At 40.3% G+C, this 10,702-nt stretch overlaps 1 pseudogene; it reads right to left on the bottom strand.

The window, feature by feature from the left end:
• Positions 1-788: 788 nt before the first annotated feature.
• LOC114506076 lies at positions 789-1,837 on the bottom strand (annotated as a pseudogene).
• Between the last annotated feature and the right edge of the window lie 8,865 nt (positions 1,838-10,702).

Here is a 10,702-nt window from a genome sequence, read left to right on the forward strand (position 1 = left end):
GGAGAAACAAATAAGTAGGAAGAGCTATCAGTATAAACCTATTTGAATTTTAATCACTATCCTTAAAATAGTCAAAGAGTTCTTAGAACACAGACAAACTAAATTTGGATGCACTTGTAATAAATAGTTTAACAATTTATGTGTCTTATTAGGATGTTTTAATGGAATGTTTTGAAAGCAGTCATAAATCACTGAGGAGATAAATCAGAAAAAGAAAACAAACTTTTGAATGGCATGCTATAAGGACCTGGACAAAACTGATTATCAACTAGTTATGATTAGCACATGCAACAGATTTAGAAATTAAGTTTTCTGTTATATACTTTTAATATTTTGTCAGACAGAAAATTCTAAATGTTTTTATCAATCACATCCATCTCCCCACATATTCAATTTTATTTAAAACAAGAAAACAGGTCTTTCTCTCTAGATCTTCATGGCTACCAGTGTAAAGTAAAATGAAGATTCAGTAGAAATGGTTTATTACAATATTATCTTAGGAAGGTTGATGCCTCAAAATGTACTAAATAAGTGTCCCAGTCATGGGAATGATCAACCTCAGTGGCTTCCTCTGCATTCAACTTTGTCTCTCCAGAGTTCTTTGGAGAACAACTTTGTTTCTCCTGTGAGTCACCAGAAGAGGCCAGGGCCTCATCTGTGTCACTTGCAAAAGTTTCTCATGATGTATCATCATCTTGAAAATTTAGACTTTTAATAGCTTGTTTCATCTTTCCCCCAACACTTGCATTCTCCTCTTCCTACCAGCTTTTTTTATTTTCATATTTGTCTTGATTTTCAATGTAGGAAATGTCCTTAACTTGTTCCCCACTGATACTAGGAGTCTTTTTCAAGAGATGCAGGAAAATCCCATCTGCTGTTCTTCTTCAACTACCATTCCAGGGGTGAAAGCTGAATTGAGATCTACAGAACGTTCTGTGGGATCAACTGCTGCTGCCTCTGACCCAGCCCCGGCCAGAGCAGTGCTCTTTGCTCTTGCTTCCATTCATTATGAAAAGGCCACCATTTTGTTCACCTTCAGCAATTACCATCAGAAGTTCAATTGCCTTTTTGTTCCCAATTATACTCACTACTCAGGCTATCTGATCTTTCTTTGGTTCCTGCAACCTGGAAGTAATTTCATCATCCACTTTCTCCTGAGAATCATCCTCTGTAATCTCATATTGGCCTTTATAGTTCATTTCCAGTCTGTCCCCTGGTCTGTCTTTGACAGGTGGTTTCCATTTAAGATGACCTCACCCATTTTCCTCTTCTTTTGAGCTTGTTTTCTTACCACATTGCATGTTTTCATCAGGCTCTCAGTATAATTCCTTTGCATGTTCTTGAGACCCCTGCTTAAGTTTCTGAGCAAGCAAATAATTGTAGGTCTCAGATTGTCTGCTTTTGTCAATAGTGCCTTCTATTTCCAAGATACCAAGTTCAGTGGCCACTGTATCTTGATTCTGTTCCTGCAGCACAGTACCAAATACGTTGTTAACCTTCTTCCCTCCAGCAAAAGGCAGTTTCTGACTGCTCTGGCCAAACTGAAAAGGCTTTGGTTTGAGGGGTGGAGGCATAAAACATTTCTGTCACTTGTGTTTCCAAGGAGAGTTATCATCATCTGAATCAGAAAAACTCTCCTCATTTGAATCCACACTTTTAACAGTCTGATAATGTGATACTGGTGCACAGGCTGCTGCAGTCCCCTGGAAGGGCCTCACTGCACTGTCCCCACCTAGTGCTTTTGACACTGTAGCTGCCTGTCACTTGGTGCAATAGTCATGCGGGAATCCAAGTCAGAAAGCTGTCCATCTTCCATGTCACCTGCCTCATGTGCCATGTTCCCGCAGCACAGGGAGTCAGAGTCAGATTAGACCATTTTAAATATAATGTTTTGTTTCTACCATCTCAGTTGTTATACTTTCAATTTATTTTTTTTTTAGTTAATTCACTATCTAAGACTTCCAGTACAATATTGAATACAAGAGAAGAGATAGGACATTCTTGTTTTGCCACTTTAGAGATTTTTTTTTTCTAAATCAGATTAAGGAAGTCCCTAGTATGCTCAGAGCTTTTAATAATAAACAGATGTGTAGTTTTATCAAATATCTTTTTTTGTATCTATTGAAGTGACAACATGGTCTTTATCCTTTAATTTGTTGAAGAATTTCCTAATGTTAAATCTTCTTATATTCCTAGGGTACAACCAAGTTGGTCATAACATTTCCTTGAATTTGTCTTGATAAGTGTTTGTTTAAGATTTTGCAAATAAGTTCATGGGTGAGTTTAGTCAATGTTTCTTGCTTAACTGTCTTTGCCTGGTTTGTGTATCAAAGTTATACTAGCATCATGAAATCAGTTGGCAACTGTTCTCTATTCTTCTAGTGTGTGAAAGCATTTGGAATAAGGTTGGAATTATTTATGACTGGAACTTGATAAAACTTAGTTTTAAAAGCATCAGAGCCTAGTATATTCTTGAAAGAAAATTATAAACTGCTAATTCAATTTTTTCAAGATTAATGATAGAATAACTGATGTTTTCTATTTCACTCTACTTCATTTTGTTAAGTGGTATTTTTAGAGGAATTTATCTATTTCATATCTGTTTTATAATTTATTATTTAAAAAGTTAGTCGTGGACTTCCAGTGGAGTAGGCAAACATGGCTCACCTCTTCACACAACCACATCAAGATTACAACTAAAATATAGAACAACCATCACTCAGAACTATCAGAAAACAAGTTGAATGAAAGTCTGACAACTATGGAATTAAAGAAACCATATCTATCCAGACTGGTAGGAGGAGCACAGACATGGAATAGGCTGGTCCCACACATATGTGTGGTGGGTAAAAATTCAGGGAGGATACCTCAGGACTGAGGAGTCCCAGCCCCCTACTAGAAACTCTAGCCCAGGGTTCCAATGCCAGGAAGATAAGTCCCCATAATTTCTGGCTGCAAAACCAGCAGGAATTGAGTCAGTGAAAGAAACTGCTAAAACCCCAAGCAGTTCCTCTTAAAGAATGCACATATGGACTCACCTACTCAGACTCACTCTCTTTGAGTTCCATTACAGGCATAGCATCTTGAAAGGCACCAGTGGTATATTGGGAGAAACTGAAGTGTCTGGCATCAAGTTAGGCAGAGGCCATTGTCCCTTTTCTAAACCCTTCCCCCACAGACAACAAAGCTGGCAAGCTGGTGCCACATCTGAGACTCCATCAACCTGGCTAACACTCTTTGACCCACCCTGGAGATCCCCAGAGACTCTGCCCCACCCAACAAATGGGCCCACCCAAGCTGGTTTTCCATGTGAATGACTGGTCTTGACTCATACTGCAAAACTTCCTAAATCCTCTCAAACAAGCAGTAGCTGGCCTCAGTGAGCTCTGGGCCCAGCACTAACAGCAAGCAGCCAGCCTAGATTCACAGCCAGGCTTCTCCTAGGAATCTCCAAGCCCAGCACAAGTAGCAGCCATCTCAGATTGCTCTATAGCTCAGGCAGGATGGCTCTGGGCAAAACACAGGTCAGGGCTGACCTTGGCCTGCACTACTTTGGAAACATCAGGGCCAGTGCACTCAGTGGACAATATAAACCATAATGGAACAGCACCACCCTACCCCTGCACAGCTGATCCTCCATGGAGGGCAGATGTAAGTGGCCACGCTAATCCTTATAGCTGGCTGGCCTGAGTAAATCCCTCCCATTGATGTACCAATAACAACCAAGCTCAACTACAAGAGGAAGGTGTACTCAGTCCATGCAAAGAGCATACCTCGAATACCCAGCTTGAGTGATAGGGGAGGCTGGGTCACTGGACCCTACAGGATACCCACTATGTCAGGCTGTGCCACTAAGACACGGATTCAAAGCAGCTGTACCTAATACATAGAAACAAATGCAGGGAGGCTGCCCAAATGGCGAGACAAAGAAACATGGCTCAAATGAAAGGAGAGGTCAAAACTCCAGAAAAAGAGCTAAAGGAAATGGAGATAAGCAATCTATCAAGATGCAGAGTTCAAAACACTGGTTTTAAAGATGCTCAGGGAACTTAATGAAGACTTTAATGGCATAAAAAAAAAGATCCAGTCAGAAACAAAGGATACATTAATTGAAATAAAGAGCAATTTACAGGGAAACAATAGTAGAGTGGATGAAGCTGAGAGTCAAATCAATGATTTGGAACATAAGGAACCACAAAATAACCAATTAGAAGATCAATAAGAAGAAGAATCCAAAAATAGGAAGGTAGTATAAGCAGCCTCTGGAACAATTTCAAGAGGTCCAACATTTGCATCATAAGGGTGCCCAAACAACAGAAAAAGCAAGAAATTGGAGATCTACTTTAAAAAATAATGAAAGAAAACTTCCCTAGTTTGGTGAAGGAAATGGACATGCAAGTAAGTCCAGGAATCACAGAGAGTCCCAAACAAGATGGATGCAAAGAAGCCCACTCCAAGACATATGATAATTAAAATGACAAAGCTTAAAGATTGAGACAGAATCTTAAAAGCAGCAAGAGTAAAGAAATTACCCCTAGCTAGTGTAACTCAGTGGACTGAACACGGGCTGTGAAGCAAAGGGTCACTGGATTGATGCCTACTCAGGGTACATGCCTGGGTTGCAGGCCAGGTCCCCAGTAGGAGGCATGCCAGAGGCGACCACACATTGATATTTTTCTCCCTCTCTTTCTCCTTCCCTTCCCCTCTCTCTAAAAATAAATAAATAAAATCTTTAAAAAATTTTTAAAGAATTTTAAAAAATAGCAGTTAGTTACCTACCGGGGCATTTCCATTAGACTTAGAGCTGAGTTCTCAAAAGAAACTGCAGGCTAGAGAGGACTGGCAATTATGTTCAAAGTCATGAAAAGCAGGGACCTAAGGCCAAGATTGCTCTACCCAGCAAAGCTATCATTTAGAATCTAAGGGCAGATAAAGAGCTTCCCAGACAAGAAAAAACTAAAGGAGTTCATCATCACCAAACCATTATTACATGAAATGTTAAAGGGACTTACTTAAGAAAAAGAAGATCAAAACTATGAACAATAAAATGGCAATAAATACATACCTATCATCAACTGAATCTAAAAATCAAACTAAGCAAACAAGAAGAACAGAGACAGTATCATGGGCACAGAAAGTGCTTTGTTGGTTGCCAGATGGGAGGGGGATGTGGGAAGATGGGTGAAGAGATGAGGAGATTAAGAAGTACAAATAGGTAGTTATGGAATAACCATGGGGATGTAACCTACAGTATAGGGAATGGAGTAGCCAAAGAACTTATACACGTGACCCTTGGACATGAACATATGCTGGGGTATTGCCTAAGGAATTAGGGGGTGCTGTGTGGAGAGGGACAAAGGGGGAAAATCAAGACAACTGTAATAGCAGGATCAATAAAATATAATTTTAAAAAACAGTTTTAGTAAACTGCTCCTATGCTTTTAATTTTCCTACATCTGTAGTTTTGCCATTTTTTCTATTATTTAATTTTGTTCTTTGCCAGAACTTTGACTGTTAATATTTTCAAAGATACAAATTTTGGCTTTGCTAGTGCTTTTTATTGTATATTTTCTAGATAATTAATTTCAATTTTATGTTAATTGTTTCCTTCCTTCTGCTCCTTGGGATTTATTTTGCTGTTCTTTGTAATTCTTAAGTTGCAAGTTAAGTTTAATGAAGTTCTAGCCTTTCTTCTTTTCTAGTGTGAGCATTTAAAATACTAACTTTAGCCCTGACCAGGTGGCTCAGTTGGTTGGAACGTCATCCTGTGCACCAGAAGATTGCAGGTTCAATCCCTGATTGGGGCACTTATGGGGAGCAACTGATTGTTTCTATCACACTGATGTTTCTCTTTCTCTCTCTTTTCCCTCTCTCTCTCTCCTCCTTCCTCTCTCTCTCAAACCAATAAATAACATACCCTTAAGGGGTGAGGATTAATAATAATAATAATAATAATAATAATATATTCATTTTCTTTAAGTGTTCCCTTTAGCTATAACTATAAATTTTGATATGTTATTTTTTTATTTTAGTGCAATTTTTAAAAATCTCTTCTAATCACCATTATGACTTCTCTTTTGCTCTATATGTTTAGATACTTAATTTACAAACATTTTAAAATATGCAAACACAGGAGAATGGAAGAGGAGGCACACACTGAGTTCTAAACCCTGAGCCTCTTTGCTTTGTCAGAACAACCCACCCAGGGCTTGGTACTGCCAGTAATTACCAAGACCAAGGGACATAGTGACCCTGAGAGGAAGGAAGGACAAAAACAGAAGACTGAGGTTTGGAATATGATGATTAACTTTGTGCCAATTCTACCAATGAATATCTGAACCCCATCCTCTTATTTGTAAATGAAAATAATAACAATTGCCAAGTGCTTTTTTTCCACATATCTTTTAGCCACTATGTTGTCCCTGAGCAGTGGGAATTTTTATTCTCTTTTTACAGGTGAGAAAAACATTATGCTTTAAAACATCATGTGATTATTATTGTGTAGGAAAGAATTTAACACTGCTCAAAGAGAGATTTAGACTTTGCCATACACTAGAGCAAAGATAGTTTTCTCAACAAACTGTGCTGGAACAACTTCGCACCCATATGCAAAAAAGAATGAATCTGGACACAGACCTTACACCCTTAACAAAATTAACTCAAATGATCACAGAACTAACTGTGAAATGCAAAATTATAAAACTCCTAGAAAAATAACAAAAGAGAAAATCTAGATGATGTGGGGTTTAGCAAAGTTTTAGATATAACACCAAGACACTATCCATAAAAGAAAGAACTGATAAGCTGGATTTCATTTAAATTAAATTTTTATGCTCTGCAAAAGATACTATCAAGAGAATAAGAAGATAAGCCACAGACGAAGAGAAAATATTTGCAAGTGACATATCTGATAAAGTACTGTTACCCAAAATATACAAAGAACTTTAAAAGCTCAACAATTTGTTTATTTTTTTTATCCTCACCCGAGGATATTTTTTTCATTGCTTTTAGGGATAGAAGAACGAAGAGAAAGAAATATCAATGCAAAAAAGAAGCATCGATTGGTGGCCTCCTGTACACACCCAGACTGGGGCTTGAACCCACAACCTAGGTGTGTACTCTGATCCAGAAATGAACTCACAACCTTTCAGTTACCAGATGGCACTCCAACCAACTGAGCCACACTGGCTAGGGCTGAAACTCAACAATTTACAAACAACTCAATTAAAAATCGGGCAGACATTAACAGACACTTCACCAAAGAAGATATACAGATGGCAAATAAGCATATGAAAATATTCTCCACATCATATGTCATCATGGAAATGCAAATAAAAGCAACAAAGACACATCACTGTACACGTGAGAGAATGGCCCAAACCTAGAACACTAACACCAAATGCTAGTGGGGATGTGGAGCAACAGGAACTCTCATTCACTGCTGGTGGGGATGTAAAATCATACAGCCACTTTGGAAGACAGTTTGGCAGTTTCTTACAAAACTAAATATTCTTCTGATATGATCCAGTAATCCTGCTCCTTAGTGTTTACCCAAAGAAGGTGAACACTTAAGTACACACAAAAAACTTGCACAGAGGTGATTATAGCGGCATTATTCAAAATTGCCCAAACATGGAAGCAACCAAGATGTCCTTCAGCCCTAGCTGGTGTATGTAGCTCAGTGGATTGAGTGTGGGCCTGCAAACCAAAGAATTGCAGGTTCGATTCCCAATCAGGGCACATGCCTGGTTTCTGGGCCAGGTCCCCAGAAAGGGGAGTGCAAAAGACAACCACACATTTTTGTTTCTCTCCCACTCTTTCTCCTTCCCTTCCCCTCTCTCTAAAAATAAATAAATAAAATCTTTAAAAAAAAAGAACCTATCCTTTATAAAAAAGATGTCCTTCTGTAGGTGAATGGATAAATAAACTGTGGTACATCCAGACAATAGACTATCATTCCATGCTGAAGAGAAATAAACTATAAAGCCATGAAAAGATGTGGAAGAAACTTAAGTGCATATTACTAAGTAACAGAATGTGATATTCTGGGAAAAACAACTATGGAGACAGTGAAAGGATCACTGGTTGCCAGGGATTATAGGAGAGAGAAGGATGAATAAGCAGAGCACAGAGGATTCTAAGGCAGTAAAACTACTCTATGATACCATAATGGGTAAATATATGTCATTGTCAAAACCATAGAATGTACCATACCAAGAGTGGAACCTAATGTAAACTAAGGACTCTGAGTGACAATGGTGTGTCAATGTAAACTCATCATCAATGCAGGTAATACACAAGCACCTCTCTAGTACAAGATTTTGATAATTGGGGAGGCTGTGAGTAATTGGGGGCAGGACGTATATGGGAAATGTCTGTTACCTTTCACTCAGTTGTGCTGTGCTATGAACCAAAAACTACTCTAAAAAATAGTCTGTTAAAACACACACACACACACACACACACACACATACACACACTGGACAGATCTCCTTCTAAGGTCTGCCTCTCAGAGGCCCATCCCTCCTGAGACCCCAAAAGAGGCAATCTTTAAACCTAAGCAAAGAAGTCAGGAGCTCTCTGGCTGGACCCCCCAAACAACACCACCAAAAAACCTTTCTTGGCCTTTTTTAGGGTCCTAAAAACCTCACATGTGAGCATCTCGCATTCCACAGAACATCTGCTGAGATGCAAAGGCCCCAGGGAGGGAGCCTCGGGGTCATGACCCCTCTGTGTACATGAATTTGGCCTAGCCTCTTCTGAGAGCAGGAAGAAGGGGGAGAAACAGACCTGAAAAAGGGCTTCAGACCCAGGACGCACAGCACCCAGCACGGTAAACCTCTGACTCACCAAGGCTAATTCTCCAGGTCTCAGCTCACCACTGCTCCCAGATAAGTCACTGATCTCCAGGACTCAGACCTGCACATTTACCGTGGCTTGCTGTAGAAAGCCTTCATTCTTATGGGGTGATTGCAGGCAGCATGCCAGCCAGTACAGGGTCAAGTTTGGGGAATGCACAGCTTTTTTTGTGATTTTAAAGCCACACTCCATAAAGACTGTCTACTCTGCTCATGTGTATCTGGTTCCAAACATGAATCCTCCCCCAATTCACCCCCAGCTCCACCGCACTGTGCGGCCACAGGCTGTCCTTAGCTGTGAGAAAGCTGGGAAAAGTTATCAAAGTCACTGACAGGAAGTAGGAGGTCATTGGTTAGGGAGAAAAAGACAGATAAAGAAAATGGGTCTTTCTTGAAGTAAATTCCACTGAAAGGGATTTGAGGACCAAATCCAGAACCCTGTGGAGCTCATTCCTTGTGCACTATGGTGGGAGCAGCTGCTGCCCCCAGCCCTCCACTTAGTTGGCCTGAAGACTTGTTTGTTCTGGCTCAGACCCCCCAGCCCATTTTGCCAGCCGCCCCCAAGTCTGAACTGGCAGAGCCAAGTGTGGGCACGAGTTCTATCTTTGGAAGTTCTTCCTCTCCCTCTCACCACTAAAAATAAACTATCCCAGCTGTCCAATGTGGTTTGCAACAGACCCTCCCAGTGACCTTGCTCCTACAACCAGGGAATATAGAGATGATCTATTGAGTGTGACATAGCTCCTTGGCCACTGCCTTATTCTCTGCTCTGCAACCCACTTCTCTCCATCCAAGACTTCTTGGAAACACTTGATTTCAGGAAAAAGTCATGAGATTATTAAGCTATATGTGGTGTGAAATGACAAAGATGGCCCTTTCTTGTCACCTAGAATTTGGGGCTCAAAAATATGAGTGACTGGGGAAGAATAAAAAGCCAGAATCAGTGGGAAACACCAGGACAGTCTTTTCTCTAGTAACAACGAACAAGAGCCATTATAACTGGGATAGAAGCAAAGGAAAACAATTCACTGTGACCTTGAATTGTACTCATGAGTGATGACTTCTTCCTGTGGTCAACCATTCTAAAACTACTTGAGGGGATGTGATTCATTTCTGCAAACTTGTCTAACCTGAGCTTTTAATTTTAGACCAGGGATCCAAGTTAAATATTTTATGTGTACAAACCAAAAATAGAAGATGAGGAAAAAAGAAAGGAAGGAAGAAAACCCTTTATTAGACAAATTATAATGCATACTTAACCAACATTCATGGACTGCCAATGATAAATCGGGCACTATGCTCCAAAGAGTTCCACATCCACTCATAGTCCCACCCACCCCACCATGTTCTTCCAGCTCAAGCTATCTTGGGTTCCGTATTCTCTGCAAGGAGACTATTGATTCACTTATGCATGCAAAGTTGTCCTGAGTGGAGTTACCATTCCTAAAAGACCTTTTGGCCCTATGATGCCTAATTCCAAGGGAAGGAATTTCTCAAGGTGAGATAGCCCTGGGGTGGGCTAAGTAGAAGAGATATGAGAGAAGGCACCTGCATGTGGCTACCCATAAGTCCTACCAAGGAAGAGCTGGGCGGCCTGTTCCAGCCCATCTCTTTGGGGGGGGGCTTGTCTAAGACTCTGTCTTGCACGATATGATAGTATTCTCCTCTCCTATCCTGCCTACTGTGGATTCCTGTGTTCTGAACAATCATCTTTCCTCCTCCCACTCCTGAATCTGAGAGCAGCTCAAAGTGTGGTTTGAGAGGCTGTGGCACCTCATGGGGTAGGGATGCCTTTCTTTAAGCCTCCTGTTTCCATGTCCACACTGGGACATCCCTGGGGGAAT

The sequence above is a fragment of the Phyllostomus discolor genome, chromosome 9, assembly GCF_004126475.2.
Source record: "Phyllostomus discolor isolate MPI-MPIP mPhyDis1 chromosome 9, mPhyDis1.pri.v3, whole genome shotgun sequence".
Taxonomy (NCBI): domain Eukaryota; kingdom Metazoa; phylum Chordata; class Mammalia; order Chiroptera; family Phyllostomidae; genus Phyllostomus; species Phyllostomus discolor.